The 22,779-nt window shown below is 38.7% G+C and overlaps 1 protein-coding gene across 7 annotated transcripts in view; it reads right to left on the bottom strand.

The window, feature by feature from the left end:
• NCOA2 (nuclear receptor coactivator 2) overlaps positions 1–22,779 on the bottom strand; it is a 293,273-nt gene that overhangs the window by 220,113 nt on the left and 50,381 nt on the right. Inside the window, exon 1 of one of the 7 annotated variants that reach the window (XM_030303985.1) lies at positions 37–133. The exons of the other annotated variants lie outside the window; for them this stretch is intronic. The gene's annotated coding sequence lies outside the window, so the exon portion shown is untranslated. Of the gene's footprint in view, positions 1–36; positions 134–22,779 lie in introns of those variants that run through there. 7 annotated transcript variants of the gene reach the window in all.

Genomic DNA, 22,779 nt, shown 5'->3' with positions numbered 1-22,779 from the left:
GGTAGATAGATAGGTTTTTAAAGCTGCATTACCTACCAAGTGCTTCCAATAATCCTCAGTCCTCTGGGAGACTGCATTTTAATGAACCAACGACATGCATCCATCCCAGAGGCTCAACCCACATTTCCTGATTTCTATGACAAAGATTGTCATTAACCTACCAAGATCACTAGGAATGCAGTACCAGTGTGGCCACACTTAAATAAACCTTTCATCTACTTGAGCAAAACAAAAACACTAGGAAACTGGTGTGGCGAGTTATACGACTCAGCACTATTATACATTAGTTTCAGATGAGACCGCCTGACTAATCAGCGTACCTGAGACTCAGACAGGAAAGCCAAACACGTGGAACTTGCACGAACTTGGAAAAACAAGAACTGATCAAGTCAAGCAATTTTTAGCAGGATAACTTGCTGTAAGTTCGTGAAAGCTATATAATGAATAAAATTTACTAATAAAGTCCTACAGATTATATACAATTGCTGTTATTTTGAAGCAAAAAAGACCTTGATTTTCAGTGATAAAGGTCTTTCCTGAGGTTCTTCTACAACTTGTCAATTTGTGAATAAAGATCTTTACCATCTTAAATTCCTTTGAAAATTTCCTCAAAATTCTAAATGAAACAAGTAGTTTCTAGAATATTGTCCTTATTGTAGGAAAAAACTTCATTAATATCAGTGGTTAAACAAGCAATCAAGGCTCACTTATAAAGACATGGTTAGGAAAAAACAAAGCAAAACCTCAGCAGTATCCAAGACTATGCACACAACTGTTAATCTCTCTATGTGAATAAGTACTACGTTTATGTTAACTATTTTTTCACTGTAAAACATAACTTTCAGTTTGCATCTCTATTACATGAAACTAGACACCCTATTAAATAGATTTAATTCAAATTAAGTTAAAAAGGGAAAAAACTAATAAGGCTGACAATACCAACATATGATAAGCAACTAGAACCCCCATACATTGCTGATCAGAGTGTAAACTTGTACAAACACTTAAAAAACTGATTGGCAGCACCTACTCAAGGTCACCATACATTATTCCCAAGGTTAAGCAACTTCAATCTTGGGTATGTTTCCAAGAGAAGTCAATGTAAAACATGCATTAAACTGAAAACATGTGTAAGAATGTATATAGCAGCTCTATTTATAATAGCCCCAACATGGAAATGACCCAGATTTCCAGCAGTAAGAAGAACACATAACTTTGATATATTCACATAATGGAATACTAGGGCAGCAATGAAAAAGAAGAAAGCGACACTATACGCTACAACATGGATGAATCTCACAGATGCAATGCTAGGTTAAAAAAAAAAAAAAAAAAAAACGCCCGATACCAAGAGTATATTATATGCTTCAATTTTTATGAAGTTCAAGAACAGGCAAAACTAATCAAGAGGGGATAGAGATACGTCTATGTGGATCAAGACGAGAACAGTAGTTACCTTTGAGGGGACACTAATGAGAGGGGGCACACAAGAGAGCCTACCAAGGTACTGGAAGCGTTCTATATGTCGATCTGGGTAGTATTTACGAAGGTATTTTTATACATATATTTACACATATATAAAGATTCATCTGAGTCCTATCCGTCTTACCACTTACTGGCTTCCTGACCTTCAAAAGTTTTAACCTGTCTGAATGTAACTTTTTTCCTCTCAAGGACAGGGAGAATGCCTTTGATATAGGGTCAATGTTAAGATTATAAAACACCGAAAAAATAGTAATTGTTGTTATCTCATTACTTGTTTACAGCAAACGGGGAACACAGTGAAAGGATTTATGAATGCCAGTGGTGAAAAGCACTAGCTGACATTTATGGGGGAAAAAAAATCAGACATAATAAATTAAGATCTGTACTAATCTGGGTGCCATATTGTATAAAAGCAAAAAGTGGAATACAACAAAAATTCATCTGCAGGCACAAGAAAAAAGTTATATTTAATGTAATTTTAAAGATTATGAATGTGGGGGTGCCTGGGTGGCTCAGTCAGTTAAACATCCAGCTCTCGCTTTCCACTCAGGTCATGATCTCGTGGTTTGTGGGTTCAACCCCCATGTCAGGTTCTCGGAAGACAGCGCAGAGCCTGCTTGGGATTGATTCTCTCTCGCTTCTCTCTCTCCACCCCCTGCTTCGTTCTCAAAAATAAATAACTTAAAAAAAAAAAGATTATGAATGTGTATAATAACACCTAGGAAAGATTCTAGTTGATAAAATAAAAGCAATTCTAACCTCTAAGGGTTGGTTATCTTCAGTCATCTGAAAAAAGGGAGTTATGCAAAGCAAATAGGTAAGAAATTAATACAGTAATTTTTTTTTTCTCTCTTAAGTAAAAACTTTCAATTGGTGAATTTATTGTAAAGCCTCCCCTACTCCCATTTACGTAAGAGGAGTCAGCGCAGAAAAAAGTTCTAACACTAAGGAGAGAATTATTTCATTCCAAATTGCTCATTAGAATATAGCCTTTAGTTGTAAAAAGCAAACTCCACGTTTAAATTACAACTTCGGCAAAAGTACCCACAACTTTAACGTAACATCTCCTGGATTTTTCTTTTACAAAAATGGTTCAAAAGTAAGTTATTATCACGTATAAACTTTTCTGCATATAGAAACGATAGCATAAAGGTTTTAAACAACCCAAAACAGAATCTAACATTTACTAAACCAATGTAATGCCACAATGCTACAGTCAAAAGCTTAAAATACCCCACACAATAGAGTAGAGCCCAGAAGTGACCGCAGTCATTTAAATCTTGGAATTTTTATGACAGTTCCTATTGGTCTTTCAATTTATTCTAACTCAAATTTCTCCCTTGCTAAATAGCAAATTCTACTAAAAGTTTTAAACTAATTTTAAAAATTCTCAACTGTATAAATTGTATACAGATATTTATTTTCCTTTTCACAATTCTCTTCAGTTCACTATGAAAATGTGTAGGTGAAAGTGAGATATTCCTACCTTAAGCTAAAATGTCTAAAACTATGGCTATGTGTTAATTTGTGTCAACTTTTAAAAAGCAGAACACTTTGGTGTTATTTTTATATCTACATTCCCTACCCCCTCTTCCCCACCCCCCCCCCGCATTAACTGCATACCACCAGAGAACCAAAGTAAAAATCAGACTTTATCCAAATTCATTTTAAGCTAGGCTTTAATTTTCATTTAAGCTTTATCTTTAAATGCTTACATTTAAATTTTCTAAAGCAAAATCTCATTGAATGAGGCAGCAATCAAATATATTGTTAACAAATCATTACGATGTTATAGTCCCAGCAAAGGCAGTAGGAAAAAATGCATTTTCACACAGACACAAATTACAGTTTTAAACAATAAGTCATGACTTACATCATGACATGAATAGAGATGCTTGAAAGGTCAGAAGGCAAAGTCCCCTCAAGGTCAACAGGATTTACTTTTTTAATTCATGTTACATGAATTCCTTTATTAAGGTTTCAAAAAAACAATACTTATGAAAAAAGTCACTATGTGATGATGGAAGCCATTTTAAGATTTGTAAGGCAACGATTTTACTAAAAACACAAGTATACAGTAAACAGCGACTGGAATTTAGAAGGGGCTGGGGGCGAAGCCAACACAATTGCTTGTTGCTAAAACTGAACAAAGTAAATATTCCCTTTTTTTTTTAACCTCTAGGAATTTTTTTTTCAGAAGACTAGTCAACTTTTTCAGTTAAAAAAACACAACTACGCTTGTGTTTGAGCAGAGAGTATCTGTGCCAAGTTAGCCTACTGTGAATTAAAATGGCTAGGTTCGTAAGGTCTAAAACTTACAGGTTTAAAACTGTGCTCAATAATGAAAAGAAGACCACGTACACTTGAATGTGCTCCACAATATATTACAGTATGATTCTGAATCTATTTCAAGAATGCTGGTCTGACTAAAACTTTTTCCCAACTTATTCCTCATTCGAGATATTAAAATGAGTTTTTCTGTTGAAGTGAAGAGAAATTCTGCCAAAATCCCCTTTGACTATTTTAGTCATAAGTTTTATTGTTGTTGCTGGGTGTTTAGGGAGGGGGTGAAGAAAATAATACTATATATGTTATATTAAGGTATATAAGATAGGACTGCAATTCAAATAGATTTTAACAGCAAATTTTGATGCTCACATCATTTTTTTTTTAAAGTAACTCAAAAGTGACCAAGCTTGTTTTGCTGCTAATCTTTAAAGATCAAACTCCAGGAGTCCATAGTTCAGAGAAACTCACGCTTTACAAAAGCTGAATGTGGTTGCTTAATACAGAGAAGAGTAAAAAGCACTGAAATCATCATGTTAGAGATGGGGAATAAATTATTTTATAGTTACTATCTCAGGTCACCTGAGCAGACCTGAAAGGTAAACATTCTCTTGATTTAACAAAGAAACAGACAAAAAATGGAGTTTAAAATAATCTGCCTCCGGTCTCACTGCTAGTGGCAAAGCAAAGATTTGAAGCTATGATTTCATACTCCAAATTCCATCTTCCACCTTTATCCGATCCAATATTTGGTTACAGAATTTGTCAAAGAGCTGGCAGGACCGGTCTTCCCCAACTGCTTGCAGGGCATGTTCAAAGACTGGACTTTTTTTTATTAGCTGACTTGAAGAAATTAAGCCTCAAATCCAAACTGAACGAAGTCAAGAGTAACCGGAAGCTTTCACTACTACGGCGATGCATGCATACCTCGGGGTGCGGGGCTGTGAATCCGCCCGTGCCTGCCTCTGCCCCAGATCCCTTCAGCTCTGCACTGCTTCTGGCGCAGCAGGCTCTCCTGAACCCTCCTGGGGCAAGCGTGAAGCAGCGAACGCCACTCTGTCCTCAGCACTGGCCTGAGAGGTTAAGCTTCTTGCTCAGTAACAACAGCCATTTCCCTTCTCCGACACCACAGGGCATAATCTCTTCAGTTAGGATCCTTTTCACGACGCTGCCGGGCAATGTAAACATCCATGACACCGAGCTTTTGGCCCTTCCTGGCGGAGATCACCGTGGCCTTCCCTGTATCTGTGTCTTAGCGCTCACCTCGGATCCAGATCCATTATCTCTGCCTATTAACATCCTTCTCATCTTTCAAGGTCCGGCTCCTACTTCATCCTTCCTTGACCTCACTTCAGAGAACTAGATCTCTGTAGTCTGCGTTTCCACAGAACTTTCTTTATACGGCTTGTCGGATCCTGTCTTGTGTTTTAGTTCCATTGGTCCACACATCTTATCTTATTCTGAGCTCAATACTCTCCTTGCTCTTAAAGGCAGGGGTTCTGACTTGATCTTTCTATTAATCCCAGCAACTCGCAGCACAGGACCTTTCCCGAACCCGTTATCATAAATGCCAATAAATGGAATATATCTGGATCCTCTGGCAGAAGCCATATTCTACCTGGTAGATGCGATAAGGAAAACACTGAAAATGAGAAAGGTGGGTTATCTGCTGACACCCTTAATACACTGATTCTGCTCTTCCTACGTAGACCATGGTCATTTTCTCAGCTACTCTGAACGTGTTCCTGTTTCCGTGAGCTCCGCTCACCCTGCTCCCCCGCCGCATAGCTGCCTACCCCTTTCTTCAACTTCCACAGAAGTTTTTTCTGGAATGAATCAACACATTCACACGCATACCACACAATGTCTCTAGAAAACAGGGCTGAGCCAGTTGCTTGCGACCATCGTAGAGCCAGCTGCTACTAATAAAGTGTGTTTGTTAATTAAAACACCACACGAAAACACCTGAACAGATTTTAGACGACAGCTGAAAGGCTTGTTGTTGTTTAATCGTGGTAAAGATATACAAAAGCATAAAATTTACTCTCAAACCCCTTTACGTGTACAGTTCAGTAGTATTAAGGGCATTTACATTACTGTACAACCAGCCTCCCAGAACCCTCTTGCCTTGCAACACTGAATTCTATACCCATTAACAATAACTCCTCACTACCTTCTCACTACCCTCCTGCCCCTGGCAATCACCATTCTACTTTCTGTCTCTATGAACTTAACCACTCTAGGTACCTCACATGAATGGATTCCATCAGTATTTGTCTTTCTCTGACTGACTTATCTCACTGAGCATACTGTCTTCAAAGTTCATCCATGTGGTCAGAATTCCTCCCTTTTTAAGGCTGAGTATATTCCCTTGTGTGTGTATACCACATTGTGTTTATTTACTCCTCTGGCAATAGACACAGAGTTGCTTCCACCTTTTGGCTATCATGAATAATGCTGCTGTGAACCTAGGTACACAGCTTAGGGTTTAAGGTAACTCCCAGTTACTCTGGAGGGGCTGCACGGAGAGAGGACAAAGGTACCTCAAGGGCAAAGAAAGTCATCTTACAAAGCAGATAAAACTAAAAGACGGCCAGCGCCCCTTACAATACTGATGGAGATGGGTTAGATAAAGATGCCAAGGACCAATAGCTGCTGGCAAGACAAATCAGTGCTTCGTGTTCACATAAACTCAATACTTTTTTTTTTTAAACATTTATTTTGAGACAGAGAGAGACAGAGCATGAGCGGGGGAGGGTCAGAGAGAGAGGGAGACACAGAATCCGAAACAGGCTCCAGGCTCTGAGCTGTCAGCCAGAGCCCAATGCGGGGCTCGAACTGAAGGACCTCAAGATCATGACCTGAGCCGAAGTCGGATGCCCAACCGACTGAGCCACCCAGGCGCCCCAACTCAATGCTTTTTAATACATGGTATAGACCCGATAGTGACTACTTGAAGAGTAATGTCTATGTACATGCGTATACACACTGGCCTCCCCTCCACTGAGGAGAAGAATCACCCAATCACACTCAAACAATGAACCCCTGCTATTGCTTGTCCTAGAGCATATTAGAAAAGTTGTCCTTGAGAAAGCAGCCCCTTTAACATCAGCACTTGTATTCTATGTGGGGCTCATACTTTCCATCAGGCAATAATACTGTCTCTCTCCTCTTCTGCCATATTCCTAGCTCCTCCCATAAACGCCAAGATGGCTCACATTCTTCACCCCCGATTTCCAGGATAAGAGGGTAGAGTTCGGTCCTGATACAGGAAAGTTTCTACTGCGAATGAGGATTTGCGAATGACTGCACACAAAGCCGGATCTGGGTCACTCACAGTCAGAAGCTGTCACACTGCCTGCCTCCCAAACATCTAGAAGAGCAAGAATGACAAGAATTCCTGCCAATAAATCCCTCCCAAGATCCCCTGTCTGGTCAGCAAAAGCATGGGAGCAAGGGGTCTGACAAAGGAAAGAATTTGGACTCCACTTTCCAAGAGAGATCTTTCTGGATAAGGCAATGGAGGATACTGATTAAGAGCACAAACTCAGGGGATGGTGGGGAGGGGGACGCACAAACGCTGGAGGTAGTGCTGAGATTCAAACAGTGGCTCTCCACAGACTAGTTGCGGGACCTTAGGCTTGCTTACCTAACCTTTGTGTGCCATCTGCAAAACAAGAAGTCATAACTATACCCTCCTCGTGGTGTTGCTATCAGGTTTTGAAGTAAATGAGTTAATAGCAAGTGAAGCACTTAGAACAATGCTCGTCCCAAGGTAAGCCTATAGACACAAGTGCCTGTAAAATAAACAGGTAGTTCAAGTTCTGTGAAAACGACTGATGGTGCAAGGCACAAAATGAAGTCCTGGGTACCCTCAACCACTTTTAAGTGTGTCCATTCCTCAGCACACACATGCATAACCACAAATAAATTATTCATAGCTAAAGTCAGTAAGACCGTACTGCAGTGATGCCCTGAAAAACGTGCTTAACTGATTTGTTAATTAAGAATGCATATTCTTTTAACAAAAGAAACAGCATTACTCATGGAGGTCTCTATTTAGTACTTAAAATATTACGTGCTAGCTTCATACTTGTTTACATTTTTCTAACTAGTCAATTCCAGCTTCTGGCAAAACAGAGTACAGGATAAAAGCTACATGACTTTTCACTACAATGGCAACTATATACAGAAAGGACAAAAGAGAGACCTTAGGCCAAATTTCCTAATACTCAAATGCTTTCACCATTTAATAATACGTGTTCAATACTATGTTGTCTCCTTGGTATATTTGTACAAATGTGACATTAATTTATACAGAAATTTTAATTCAGTACAAAATCTGTTCTTACCATAACTAGTATAGATCTCAGTAATATACACCTGGCATGATATAGTATCAATGAAACGCATATCACATACAGAAAGTAGTTAATTACAACATCCTTTTCTAAGTAATTTGTTTTGATACACTAATGACATTTATTTTTTATTTTTTTAATGTTTATTTTTGAGAGGAGAGAGTGTGTGCGCGCGCACTGCGCGCGTGTGTGTGTGTGTGTGTGTGTGTGTGTGAGTGAGTGAGTGGGGGAGGGGCAGAAACAGAGGGAGACAGAATCCGAAGCAGGCCTCCAGGCTCTGAACTGTCAGCACAGAGCCTGATACGGGGCTTAAACCCACAAACCCCAATGATTCTGAGCCAAAGTCGGATGCTTAGCCAATTGCGCCACCCAGGCGCCCTGCTAAACTAATGACATTTAAATTAAGTACCTTGTAGTTTTCAGATTCAAGTATCTGAATTAAAAAAAAAAATTGACCACATTAATGCAGTCAACTTGGGATCTTTGGGATCTAATGTAATAGAAGCAAAACAAAACAAAAAAACCTCAAATGTCCCTTAGGGCCCACAGAAAAACCAAACCTTTTATTAGAGTATATTTTATTATTGTTTTTATTTGCTATTATTATCTTTTCTAAGTCCTGAAGATCTAATTTTCAGAAAATTCAAAACAGTTCTATAAATTACTCCCCTTAAAGTTTAAAACTTACAAATACTGCTTTATGTTCTTCTAATGTTTATACCATTTTCAAGTAAAATTTCATGTTAAGACATTCTTAGTTTGATACTGCATTATCGTTACTGTGAAGGAACCTAAATAAGTTAGCTTTTCCCTCTGATTCTACATCTACAAATACGTTTTTTATTTGATCATCTTCATACTACTCAACACGATTGCCAGATTCTATACGTCTCAACTACTGCCAATCTTATAATTCTGGATCGTGTTACATACTGCAGATGTGCCAAAACACACTTCATATAATATTAATACATAATATTCCATTCTATTGTTTTTAAAGAAAAAAGATTCTCTCCAGCCTACAACTTACCTACTTTCCTCCTTTGCAGTCACTTACACATACACACACCCTAGTTAAAAATCTCTTCTGGAATATTGTTTAGCTAAGCAGGAAAATTTATGTAAGGTAGGTTTCCCAATATGCTTTTTAACACATACAACACAAGTAAGTAATGCCACTGGATAAAGTAAATGAAGGTACTATTTCAGAAGTAACAGCCTATAAGCCATTAACCATTAACTTATATTCTATTTCACTACCGGCACTAAGCAGAAAAGATAATATTAATATCCTCCCAATGGTCAATAAATTTGAATTATTTCAACAGTCACTGCAAATACATTAGCGAATGCCTCTAGTTATAACCCCATAGGTTAGTAAACAATTTTCAAGGGACAAAGTCACTAGCAGAACTGAAGTTTATTCAATGCCTCCGATTAAATATTCCTTTAAATTTGTTTTTTATAAATAAAGTCAGTGCAAAATTTCTACTTTTGCCCCTTCTGGTCCCTACGTTTCATTCTGCCATATGTAACAGCCTTCCTAGGATGTCAAAAATATCTAAAGAAATGGATGAATATTTTCATACCATGACTATCTCAAGGACATCCCTAAACCCAAGTAATCAGTAATGATTACACTGGCACATTAATATAGGCAACCAATGCAAAATTATGAGGACCAAAGATCCTATCTTCTCTTTCATTAAGACGTGAATCTTATTTGAAGCTTTCATCATAATTCAGGGTTAAGAAGGGGTGCCTGGCTGACTCAGTCACTACAGGCATTTGACTCTTGATCTCAGATCTCAAGGTTCTGAGTTTGAGCCCAGCCTGTGAGTAGAGTTCACGAAATCAATAAATCAATAAATCAATCAGGGTTAAGGAAAGTGGAAGATATTCAACTTGAGTTCTACCACACAAAACAATATGCCTAGAAAAAATGTTTTTTTCAAAACCCATTTTTGGCTGGAACCTGGGACACTCTCGATGAACAGTATCACAAACGGTTATTACATTGCCTCACACCAGCAACAAAAGGCCTATTATCTATATATTCTTTTGTATGGCACTAGAGCATGTTTATAGTTCTGTAAAATCTTACCGGCCCTTGTGAAACATTCCGATAAGAAAACTCAGAGTCCCCACCAGGGATTTCAGGAACCCACCTCCTGTCCACTTTGCAGCAGGGGGACAGAGGACAGACATGCCTCCCCTCTGCTGGGGAATAGAGAAGACTGTGCCTCCTCTGAGTGGTGGGGGCAATCTTGGGGAAGCAGGAAATGTTATGGGAAAGATAATGGGTGGGGAAAGGTGGGGAAGGTTAAGAGGGTCTGAAGACCAAGACAGGAAATTTGAGGGCAGGTGCTAAGCTGGAGACAAGACTGCCATGGGTAAAGAACAGTGAGTGCCAGCAAGCCTGACCCAGTGGACAATTTCCAGCCCCGGGCCAGCCTGCTGCCTCTCTTTCAACTCACCTCACCTGCCTACCTTTTGCCCAGAATTTCACTCTTTCTGTGGCCAGCTACAAAATAGAACACAGACTCTCTTATGTCTCCATTAACAACAAACCGTTCAGATCTCCGAGGATTTTTCTAGTGCTAACAACAACAACAGAGTGTTAAATGGGCCCTCTTATGCATTGATTAACTGTAACTCTTTTTTGGAGAAAATGAGACTCCATTCCAGGAACTGGGACAAACTGTGGAGTGGAGGAAAGATGACGGCTTTTCTCTGGACCAGAGCAGAAATAAAAGTGGGGCTGAGGGCAGCGCAGGTTCCAACAGTGGTGGGAAGAAGATTTTCAAAATTGTAGTAAGTCTTGGGGCACCTGGGTGGCTCAGTCGGTTAAGCCTGGGATTCAGATCAGGTCGCCCTCTCGTGGTTTGTGGGTTCGAGTCCCATGTCAGGCTCTGTGCTGACAGCTCGGAGCCTGGAGACTCCTTCGGATTCTGTGTCTCCCTCTCTCTCTGCCCCTTCCCCGCTGATGCTCTCTCTCTCTCTCTCAAAAATGAATAAACACTAAAAAAATTTATTTTAGCTGTAGTAAGTCTCACAAAACGAGTCAATGCTGTAAATCAGATCTGCCTTTTTTTTTTTTTTTTTTGAGAGCGTGAGCAGGGGAGGGGCACAGAGGATCCAAAGCAGGGTCTGTGCTGACAGCAGCAAGCCAGACAGGGGGTTCAAACCCATGAACCATGAGATCATGACCTGAGCCGAAGCCTGACGCTCAACCAACTGAGGCCACCCAGGTGCCCCTCAAGACCTGCTTTTTGACAAAACCTCAACCATTCAAAAGACACAATATAGTTCTAAATAGTATAAAAAATAAACACTTAACTGTCTCAAGAAGACAGTTCATTTATTTAATGTAAAACGTGTCTCAAGTGGAGTTCCTGTTAACATAGTCTTTTCAACTGCTGATGCCAAAGCTTCAGTTTTGTAGTAAATTACAGTGGCCAAGATAATCTACGAGTAATTTACCGGCCAAGTTCTTTAATCACACCTGGAAACATTTAAGGCTGTCATGCCATGTATGCTAATGGTTAGGAAGCAGGGCCTGTAGATTAACCACATCTGAAAAGTTAAATTATCATTTCATACAACTCCAAAGGATCACAAATAATGCAATATGGTTACTCCCCAGGGGTAAAAAGGCAATGTGTGACATATGGGAATAGAGGGATAAATGATCACTCCAAAGACCTTCACAGACAGTTTTTTCAAAGAATTTGTAAACGTGCCATGCATGGTTTATAAATTTTTCTCTGCTCAGAAGTTGTCTTCATATTTAGAAATGTAATCTTTCGGCCAGATAAAATTTCAAAGCATTTTTAAAGAAGTATACTTAGTGTAATTTTTTCCCCAGAGGATTAATAGCACATGCACACAACCACTGCCCCAACACATACTGTCTTCTCTCTTTCCAGAAAGAGAGGGAAACACTACAAAACCCAGCAAGCACAAAAACAATTAGCAGCAGTTCGATAGCAACTAAACCTTGACTTCTAGAAATACATATAATGCTTGGAGCCATTCCAAATAACTTGTAAAATCCTACTAAAGTGAAGAATCACTCATAATTTAGATCTGTTTTAGCTGTAAACTCCTAAACGTAACACAAGCATTTAATCCCTCTCACAAATAATCTATGATAAATGCCAACTTATTTTGCCTAGTATTTTCTGCTACTGCTCTCCAAATCACAGACTTTTTTTTTATTGTTATTCCTATTCACCAGGATTTGAAGGAGCCCTATTCCAAGACTCTCAAAATGTTTTAAGTAACTGAGGCAAAAGATCTGCCTAAGTGTCAGAAGAGCCAGCAACTAGTGACTTCAAGGTCACGGGCCAGAGAGCGGAAGTGAAGCTGAGGCAACGAGGCAGTTAGAACGAGGGCTCCACGTCCACCATCTTCTCCCCACACCACACCGTGGCTCCGGCCTTCCCCCACTACTCCTGTCCAATACAAGGAACCACAATGCTTGCTATTTTCTTGCGAAATGACATTTTTTTAAGGTTTTTTTTAATGTTTATTTTATTTTGAGAGAGATAGAGCACAAGCGGGGGAAGGGCAGAATGAGAGGGAGACACAGAATCTAAAGAAGGCTCTAGACTCCCAGCTGTCAGCACAGAGCCCGATGCGGGGCTCAAACCCACGAACTGGGAGATCACAACCTGAGTTGAAGTCGGACGCTTAACCAACTGAGCCACCCAGGCGTCCCTCATGAAATGACATTTCTAAGGGAGTTGCTCTCACCATGAAGAGTTAGAATCTGTAGTATTTGATGTATATGTATGTGTATATATATATGTATATGTGTATGTGTATGTGTATATGTATATGTATATACACACACACACACACACACACACACACACACACACACCACTCTAGTCAAGAAATAATCAACTTATCTGTGTTCATAAACAGAACTTATATGGTTTCTTGTGACACTGTGAAATGTACAGAGATTTATGGATGAAATCCTAACAGTAAGTGTTCAATAATAAAACGTTTAATCAGGAATAGAACATTTTCACATGTATCTCCTTCAAAACTGCAAAGACTCTGCTTCTCTGGCCCTCACTCTGGCACCCCACTGCACCTGCCATTCTGACCTGTACAATGACTTTTTAATAACTGTTTACAGCCACTGGGCGTAAATATCAAAGTGCTTGCTAAACATTAATTACTTCTTCTCCTAACATCCCTATTTACAGAGATCAGTAAACTAAGACTCAGATTAAAGCCTGTGCCTGTACTGAGCACAATATTTTTATACTGCTAAAGCTTAAAATTCCGATCATTGGTGAAATGACTATCAATCTGAAAATGAGCTATCCGCCTTTTTCCTTTAACAAGCTGAACACTGTCATAACAAATTATTTTATTTTACAAAATAAGGAACTTTATCATATGTCTATATCCAAATGGCCCACTGGACTAGGAGTTCCAAGTGGGCAGCCAGCCTCTGCAACTGCATTATTCAACACTGCACCACTGGTTTCTGGCCTATTATCTAGATCATGGTAACAACTCCGAAAACGGGCGTCTGGCTGGCTCAGTTGGAGGAGAATGTGACTCCTGATCTCAGGATTGTGAGCTCGAGCCCCACGCTGGGTATAGAGATTACCTAAATAAGTAAACTTTTTAAGAAACTCCATAAAACACTGGTGGGAGGCAGGCAGGCAGGCAGAGGGAGGGAGGGAGGGAGACGTGGAAGCTATAGAACAAAGACTGGGTTAGCTCGTCCATCTCTATACTCAAGCTGTTAGCTCCACAGAAACCTAAATTTCATAAATGGTAGCAAATTAATGCTTAATACAATTCCTACGTATATGTGTTCACTGCATTCCCAAACATTCCCAAATTTTTTCTCATGACGGAATTTCAGAAGTTTAATTTGTCGACAAGCTTCATGAGAGGTTGGTCAGGATTTTTCAAGTACAAAAGCCTAATTTTAATATTTGCCAACACCATCCATGTAAAATATACTGGCAGATTCATATTACATTGGCCTAAAATGGTTTTCTTTCATGTCAATAAAATGTAATCTCTTATTTTTAATCATCTTCATTCTATAGGTTAAAGGGCAAAAATAGTGAGATTTACCTCTTATATTTATAGTCCATACTGAATTCACATACGTAAACTTTTACATTAAACTTTAAAATATCACGACTTACGGAAATTCTTAATTTAAAAAGAAATACCCACCCCCCCAACACACACCCAAAAAAGAGAGACAACACAAGATACAACCTCCTAGGCCTGCTGTAGCAGAAATCAACATCTCTGTTGTGATGCCTCTAGACTCACTTCAAGCAGAAGTTTATAAAAAGCTGAAACACCAGTTCCCCGGGAGCAGGACTGGTGCACCCACAGCTACATCTCTAGAAAGGCTAAGTTTATGGCGTTTCTACAGTACTCATTCACATTACAGTAAATGTCTTAGGAAGAGAGGGTAAGAAGTTTCTCTGAATTTTTTCCATCAATATTTCCTGACAACAAATGGCTGAGGCAACAAAAAAGGAGAAGCTGAATAAGAAACAGTTCCTACCCACTGGGAGTTTATAATCTAGCATGAGATATTAAGGAAAGATACAAATGGCTCTAACATAAGGTGAGATCAGTGCCCTAGAAAGAACAAAGAAATGTTCTGCAGGTTCCTAAAGGTAGTAAAGAATACAAGAGATTACCCTTGACATACATCCTTTCAACAGGCAGGGGTGAGGGAAAGGGTACTGCTTGAAGAGGAAACAGGTGGACAAAAACTCAAGAAAGCAAAAGAGAGATGAAACACTCACGATGCAATACAAGCATGAGTAAGGCAGGAAGAGAGAGACAAACCAGATACAAGTGGGCATTATTACTGAAGACCTAGAAAGGCGGTCATACCTATTTGAGAAGGTTGTGGGAGAATTAAGTAATTCGCGTGGGCTAGCAGGTGGTCTGATTGTAGTGCTTTAGCAAGTTTAATCTTATTTCAGTATGAAGATCAAGTGATTCAGCCAAAAAGGCAAGGAGGTGCTACAACAGTCCAGGAACGAAGTACTGAGGGTCTGAATACACGCGGTGATGGGGGGATTGGGGGATGTATACGATGTCACGTATACATATGGAGACATTGTGAAGTTAGGCTGCATATAACTTGGCAGGGGAGGATGTGTAGAAAGTCAGACAGGAGAGTCAACAGCTGATGTTCTGTGCCTGGGACAGTGGCAGCACCAATTAACAGAAAACAGGAAATCTGGAGGGAGAACTGGTTTGGGTGGAGGGAAGTAAGGAGTTTCACTTTGGTTGGGCTACCCTGAAGGTGTAGCACACAGAATTGTCAAGCAAGCAGCTAGAGCTTAGAAGAAAGGTTAGGTTGGGGTTATACATTTGGGAGCTATCCAAATAAAGGTGATGGCAGAAGCTTGGACAGGATAAGATCACTGATAAAAAAGAATATACTGGCACAGAAGAGAGGAAAAATGTGTGAAAATGCCTACCTGTGGGGATGGGGCAAAATGGGAAGAAAAATGAGCAATGGATGGGCGGTATTGGACCGAGACAAAACTAAAGTCATGCTCAGTTCAGTTCAGCAAAAGTTAATTGGGGGCCTGTTATATGTGAGCATCACTACCTCATGGTAAAATGATGAATAAATAGTAAAGTTCCTTCTTTAAAAATGTGATGTCAAGAAAATAAGCAAAAACAAAAACAAAAACAAAAACAAAAACCCAAAAAACTGTTACAAAAAGAACTTAGGAGGACATAATTATAGCTACAGACACAGCAGAGAATCAATACTCAGAAGAATACTGGGGACAATTTTACGTCAATATTTGAAAAAATACAGAATGGATAGTATTCTAGAAAGATACACATTATCAAAAATTTGTCTCAAGAAGCTTGTGAGAACCAGGAAAAATAGTTACCTGAGAGCCCCTAACAGACAACATAAGCAAACTGTATGACCACACTGCTAGATACAAACTGGAGGGGGCTGGGGGAACTATTAGCAAGCTAAGTATAGGAGGGGACTTCCTTGACTTGCTCAAGGGCTTCGAGAGGCCCTCTGCACACTCTGGGTGGTCTCCAGCCATGAAAACTCTACTCCCCAAGCTTTCACATGAAAAGTGACTGCATGTACAGTCAGGTCAGCATTCCATCAAATCCTGAATTGTCTGAATTCAGGAACTAATACAGACCTTTGTGTCATTTTCCAAAGGAAAAAAAAACATAATTCTAGATATCTCCAATTTTTAAAAATATTCTAGGATGCATGTTTCATCTGTGAATCTAATTTTCATGCATTTTTCCCATCATATCTTATCTTGTAGTACTAATTTCCACAAGTTTACTCCCAAATATAGAAGAGAGCTCTTAATTTATCCTAAAACTGATTCTTCTAAGACTCCTAGAAGCACTTTTACCCCACCCTCAATTCCAGCGTGATGGACTCTGAGAATTTATCCAAGATCCTATTTCAATAACCTCAGTTACATCCTCCTCTTCAGTATTAATAGCTCCAAGAAATGAGTATTTGCAGTTTACTGCCTTGTGTCCAGATAGTTCATTATTTTTATTTAACAGAAGAACATACAGCATTTCTTCTGTGTGTGTTGAGAACACAGTTTTGTTCTATGGCAAAATAACATGCTGTTCTCACACTCTTCCAAAGAATGCCCAGCCTAATACTGACCTCTGCTCAATATCTACAGAGAACCATCGACAACAGCTATTGATTTTTTACCCTGATTATAACTACATTCAGGATTCCTCAGTTAATGTATGTAATTCATATGATTTTTCCTAAGCAAACCACTGAGAAGTATCCCACACTAGTTCACTCAGTTTTTGCTCTCTCGTTACCTACAGTTAGGTTTTTTCCTGGGGCCTTCACGGCCCTTCCTGGGATATTCACTGCCCCAAAAAGTTAAAATTTGACTACATATACCCTCCTTCATGTCATTTACAAAATATGGAACGAGATTAGTCCTGGCACAAATTCCTCGGGGACCCACGCACACACACAAAAACACACCTGTGCCTCTAGAGAATGACCTTCACAACCAATGCTTACTTCCTGTTTCTAAGCCAATGCGACTCCATGATAACATTTCTCCTCCATCCTATAGTAACACAAAAGTTTTGTATTCTTTTGTATCAGAACTCATAAAGTTTACATAAATTACCTTCACAGTTTCTCTCTCACCAACATACTCCAATAATCCCCTACAATAACTCCAGTTTGCCAATTAAGCAGGCTTTTCTTTTGTGAAACCAGACTCAATAATTTTTTGTTTCAAACACCTGAACATTAAAATACAGCAAGACTAGGGGCACCTATCTGTTCAGTCAGTAGAACATGCAACTCTTGATCACAGGGTTATAAATTTGAGCTCCACTTTGGGTGTGCAGATTACTTAAAATCTTTAGGGGCACCTGGGTGGCTCCGTTGGTTAAACATCTGACTCTTGATTTCGGCTCAGATCATAAACTCATGGTGGTGAGATCGAGCCCCGAGTCGGGCTCCTTACTGAGCCCAGAGCCTGCTTAAGATTCTCTCTCGCTCTCTGCCCCTCTCCCCATACATGCTCCCTCTCTCGTTCTCTCTCTCAAAAAAGAAAAATAAATAAATATACCCCTATTTTTTCATCCCTAAGTATACAATTTACACATGAATATCAACAGTTCCAAGGATTACTAATGAATCTTTACCTGGGCTTTTGACTTGAGGAGGGTTCATTTGGATTCATTTTTAATCTTAACAAGTAACTCTTTGATTTGATTTTGGCCCACTTGACTTCTAATTTACATCTTGCATGTTACACTTTCTTAATTGGGCAATGTTTGATTTTTTTTTTCAAGAAAGCTATCTTCTATAATTATAGTTTCTTTTAATTTTTCAAAAGGTCATGAAGAATTTCTCCCCATGTATGTGATCCAATTAATCTTACACTTCATACTTTTTCCAGGATACTCAAAACAGTGTTTTAAAATAAACATTAATATTCAATTATGTTTTTATATCTTTTAAATTAACTTAATAAAATGTTTATTAAGCATCTACTATAGTCCAGGCAAAATACTTAGTGTTTATAAGTGGTATCTCTATTAATCATGGTAAGTACTATTACTCTCCTTTTCATTTTTTTTAAATGTTTATTTTGACAGAGAGAGCGAGAGTGACAGCGGGGGGGGGGGGGGGAGGGAGGGGCAGAGAGAGAGGGAAACAGAATCCCGACCATGCTCCACACCATAAATGCAGAGCCCAATGCAGAGCTTGAACTCACAAACCACGAGACCAGGACTTGAGCCAAAACCAAGAGTTGGACACTTAACTGAGACCCAGGTGCCCCTCTTCTTTTAAATAGGAAGTTGAAACTCAGAGTGCTGAAAAAAGGTTGCCCAATGTCCCCAAGTTTATTATGTGACAGGAGTCAAAATTGTAACCCAGATTTCTGACTCTGAACATTAGTCCCATCCCATCATGCACACTGACAAAAAAAAAACTAAATGAGACATAATCCTTGTACCCAAGAAGGTCACTGGCACGCAACAAAAGAATCCAACACAACTTGTGAGTTCTTATCAATCTTCTTAATGCCATTTTGTATTAGAAAACTTTCTGGGGCCACCTGTGTTGCTCAGTCAGTTAAGCATCCGACTTCGGCTCAGGTCATGATCTCATGGTTTGTGGGTTTGTGCCCCACATTGGGCTCTGTGCTGACAGCTCGGGAGTCTGGAGCCTGCCTCTGATTCTGTGTCTCCCTCTCTCTCTGCCCCTTCCCTGCTCATGCTCTGTCTCCTCTCTGTCTCTCAAAAATAAATAAATGTAAAAAAAAAAATTTTTTTTTAAGGAAAAAAAAAAAAAACTTTCTGACTACCCCTGAAATCACTGTTGCACTATATGCTACTAACTTGGATGTAAACTAGAAAGAAGAAAGAAAGAAAGAAGAAAGAAAGAAAGAAAGAAAAGAAAGCAAGCAAGCAAGCAAGCTTTCTGAATTATTGTGGAGTTTCTTCCACTCAGATTTACTAAATTAAATTTTGTGCAGTTAAACATTTACTAACCTCCTATTACCCTGAATGTACTATGAACTGTGGTAAGTGCTCATAGGGGAAGATAGAGGGCAGTTAGAAATACATTTACATCATGAGCCAACACACACAATAAGTGAACCAAAGTTGCATGAAAAAGTATTTTCTGTTATTACATGTGATATACCATATATATATTTTTCTTAATGCTAGTCATGACCCACTAAATTAATTTTACAACCCACTTACAGGTCATATGCCACAACTTTCAAAACACTGTCCTGTATGATACGCTGACCAGAAGAAATCTCCACTTTTGCTTCTGACTCAATCTGCTTATCCTTTTTAAATGAGCTTTTATGGAAATAACACCCATTAGGGCTAATTTTGCTCCTATGCTTAGCAGTATCATAACAGATCATTCAACCACCCTACATTTAATACATCTCATATTTAATGGTACACTACTTTTGAGAGAGCCTCAAATTTTCCTAATTTGAAAACGTTAGATTAGATCCAAACTATTAACACAAACTAGCATTTTACTTTGAAAATATTTTTTAAAAATTCACTGCGGCAATCTTGCTTCAGGTCATTTCACAGTGAGTCTATTACCATTAAAGAAAACATATTTAAGAAAACCAACCAACTTGGGCGTTTAAAAGAACCGAAATCATCCTTGAACACTGAATTTAGATAAGCCAACTTTTTCTTTTAAAAAATTTTTTTCAGTCTGGTAAATGTTTTTTTAGGCAAATAGATGGAAGAGAGGTTAGAAATGAAAATGATCATGCACACATTTCAAAAACGAAAAACGCCAAAGGATTAAAGAAATTCAGTAATCTGACCAAAGTCATAAATGTCCCAAGTGGCAGGAACGTGGACTAGAACCTAGCAGCTTGTCTGTGGTGACCTGTATGTAGTACGACTACGATGCGCTTCGTCCACACCTAACCAAATCACTACCACCAAACCCATCTTGATCTCTCCCTTATTTAAAATTCTAGGGTTTAAAGAACACTTCTCAGGTAATCATGTTCTGACCTACACAAGCGAAGCACACTTGATTATGTACGGTATATGCCACTGTCCTCTGATTCCCGTGCTTACCTTTTAACTCCTCAGTAAGGTCTTTACATGTCTTATAAATAAACTGGCCCTTATAAACTGTTAAGCACGGGAAATATAATTTAGCCATAGAACTACCTGAAAGTCAGTTTCATATTTAATCTCCTTAATTGCACACAATGCCTGCCAAGACCTTAGTCCTGGATTCCATCATGTTGCTGTAACCATCAAAAGAAAACCCATTTCTTCTCTACAAAAAGGAACTGCTCCCTTTATTTGCACAATCTATCTACCGTCTCCCAAGGGTATGACAAAGGTTTCAGCTGTAATTTTAAACCCATTGCAAAGCATCATAAATAATATGAAAACATAAATCGTTTTCATCTTACATTGTCGGGCATTGTTGTTTATAAAAAATGATTAAAAAAGTTATTTTAAAAGTCATCACTGTATGCCCATGTTATATTTTCAAATACTAAATGATAATCTGATTGAATTTTACAACTCTTTATTTTCATATATTGTTGATTTGGTTTCAGTTTAATCCAAAAGACTAGAAAGAACAAAATTCATATTCAACTACAAAACCCTTAGAAGCCTTCTCACACAGATGTTCCCAAAGGTAGTTCTAGCTGGAAATCCAGAGATGACCCATGCATTCCTTTCCTTTGAAGGCAGTAACAATCATATTCTCCAAAATCAGCACAGAATAACTGCACTCTACTACATATCAATCTGAAATATATTAAAAAGTATGACGTAGTCCTAATCTAACAATTCAGAGACCAAGGACACCTGGCCTCTGTCTTTGATGAAAAAGTAACAATATGTCTCTAAACTTCAATTACAAAATCTCTTGACAATGGTATTTACCAGAAAAATACAGAAATCTTTTAGGTAATATTAAGAGTTTAATATTAATAAAAATTAAAACAAGCATCTACTTAATGCTAAGGGAGTCTACGAAAAATGTCTGCCCACTAATAGCAATCTTAAAAAATAAGAGAACTTAGGGGCGCCTGGGTGGCGCAGTCGGTTAAGCGTCCGACTTCAGCCAGGTCACGATCTCGCGGTCCGTGAGTTCGAGCCCCGCGTCGGGCTCTGGGCTGATGGCTCAGAGCCTGGAGCCTGTTTCCGATTCTGTGTCTCCCTCTCTCTCTGCCCCTCCCCTGTTCATGCTCTGTCTCTCTCTGTCCCAAAAATAAATAAACGTTGAAAAAAAAAAAAAATTTAAAAAAAAAAAAAAATAAGAGAACTTTATTTAAGCAAGAATGGAAAAAGACATTTATTCTTCATGTAGCACAGATTTTGGGGAAAAAAAAAAGTTGTTGGCTTATTATTCTCAGAGATTTGAACGGTCCCCAATATAATGAATTTATTTATGGAAAAATTAAGCCGATCAAAGCCTACTGTAATTAAAGGTGTTTTGGCACAGATGTTGGCCCTCGAACGTTTGCTTTGTCAGCTGTCTAATCCACATTGACATTGCAGCAATTAGCACACTGTCTATAATATTTTAAATGCAAATTCAACAAAATTAAGCTATTATATATTGGGAAATGAATACTGATCAAGCTATCAAATATACTTCTATCTCTGTTACTATAAGATGTCAACCATATGTGTGGCACATGGCCAGATCAGCCATGCTCACTATGAAAAACATGCAAGAATATTCAAAACCAGAAGAAAGACTGTGCTGACCTAAGCTAATAAAATCACACAAACATCCACCTAAAGGGGAACAGATCCTGACGCTTGAACAAAGGAATCAAAGTTAAGAGTCTTCACGGCTGCCTATCTCACAAACACTTTCTGAGACAGATATTCATCTCTTCATTTATTTGTCTCGACATTTACTGAGTCTCTACTTTGTGTTAGACACTATTCTAGGTCCTGGGAACAAAGGCGTGAATAAAATGAAGGAGACAATTACCCTCATGAAACTTACATTCAATAAGGGATGCAAACAGGTTTCCTGTCACATACAAACTCCAAAGTACTGCCTGAAATCATAGGCTGAGAAGGCTTCTAAGGCTATGTCCAAAATTCATCAAAAAAACTATGATTTATTAGCAATATATGTTATGGATACAATAAACAGTGAAAAAACAGAATGGGAACTTAAATCTGCCATCCCCATTCTAAGGAATTTTTTTTTTTCCTATTTCTGTCGTACTTACATATCACATAAAGGGTGATCTAATAACATGAAATTTTTCAAAGTGTGATGACCTGTTTTGTGAATCTGAATGGGACTGAATGGTTTTCTCCACTTGGCAGAAGCAGAGGAATGTTATACTCAAATGAAACTATTTTACACAAGAGCGAAGGATCTTCACACTTCTCAATAATAGTCTTTACCTGCCTTTTCAGAATTTCAAAAGACTATGAAGGAGATTATTTTATAGCCCTTGTCTCTGTTTTTAAAAGTTTCTTTTTTTTTTTTTTTTTGTCCTCCCAATAAATGTCCCCACAGCACAAACAGAAACATTAAGAAGCTAATCATTCTTACAGCAACACAGGGACAGGATAACTGTCCTAG

Source organism: Lynx canadensis, chromosome F2 (genome assembly GCF_007474595.2).
Source record: "Lynx canadensis isolate LIC74 chromosome F2, mLynCan4.pri.v2, whole genome shotgun sequence".
Classification (NCBI taxonomy): Eukaryota; Metazoa; Chordata; class Mammalia; order Carnivora; family Felidae; genus Lynx; species Lynx canadensis.
The sequence above is the reverse complement of the archived record's forward strand: the minus strand, read 5'-3'. Positions and strand labels throughout refer to the sequence as shown.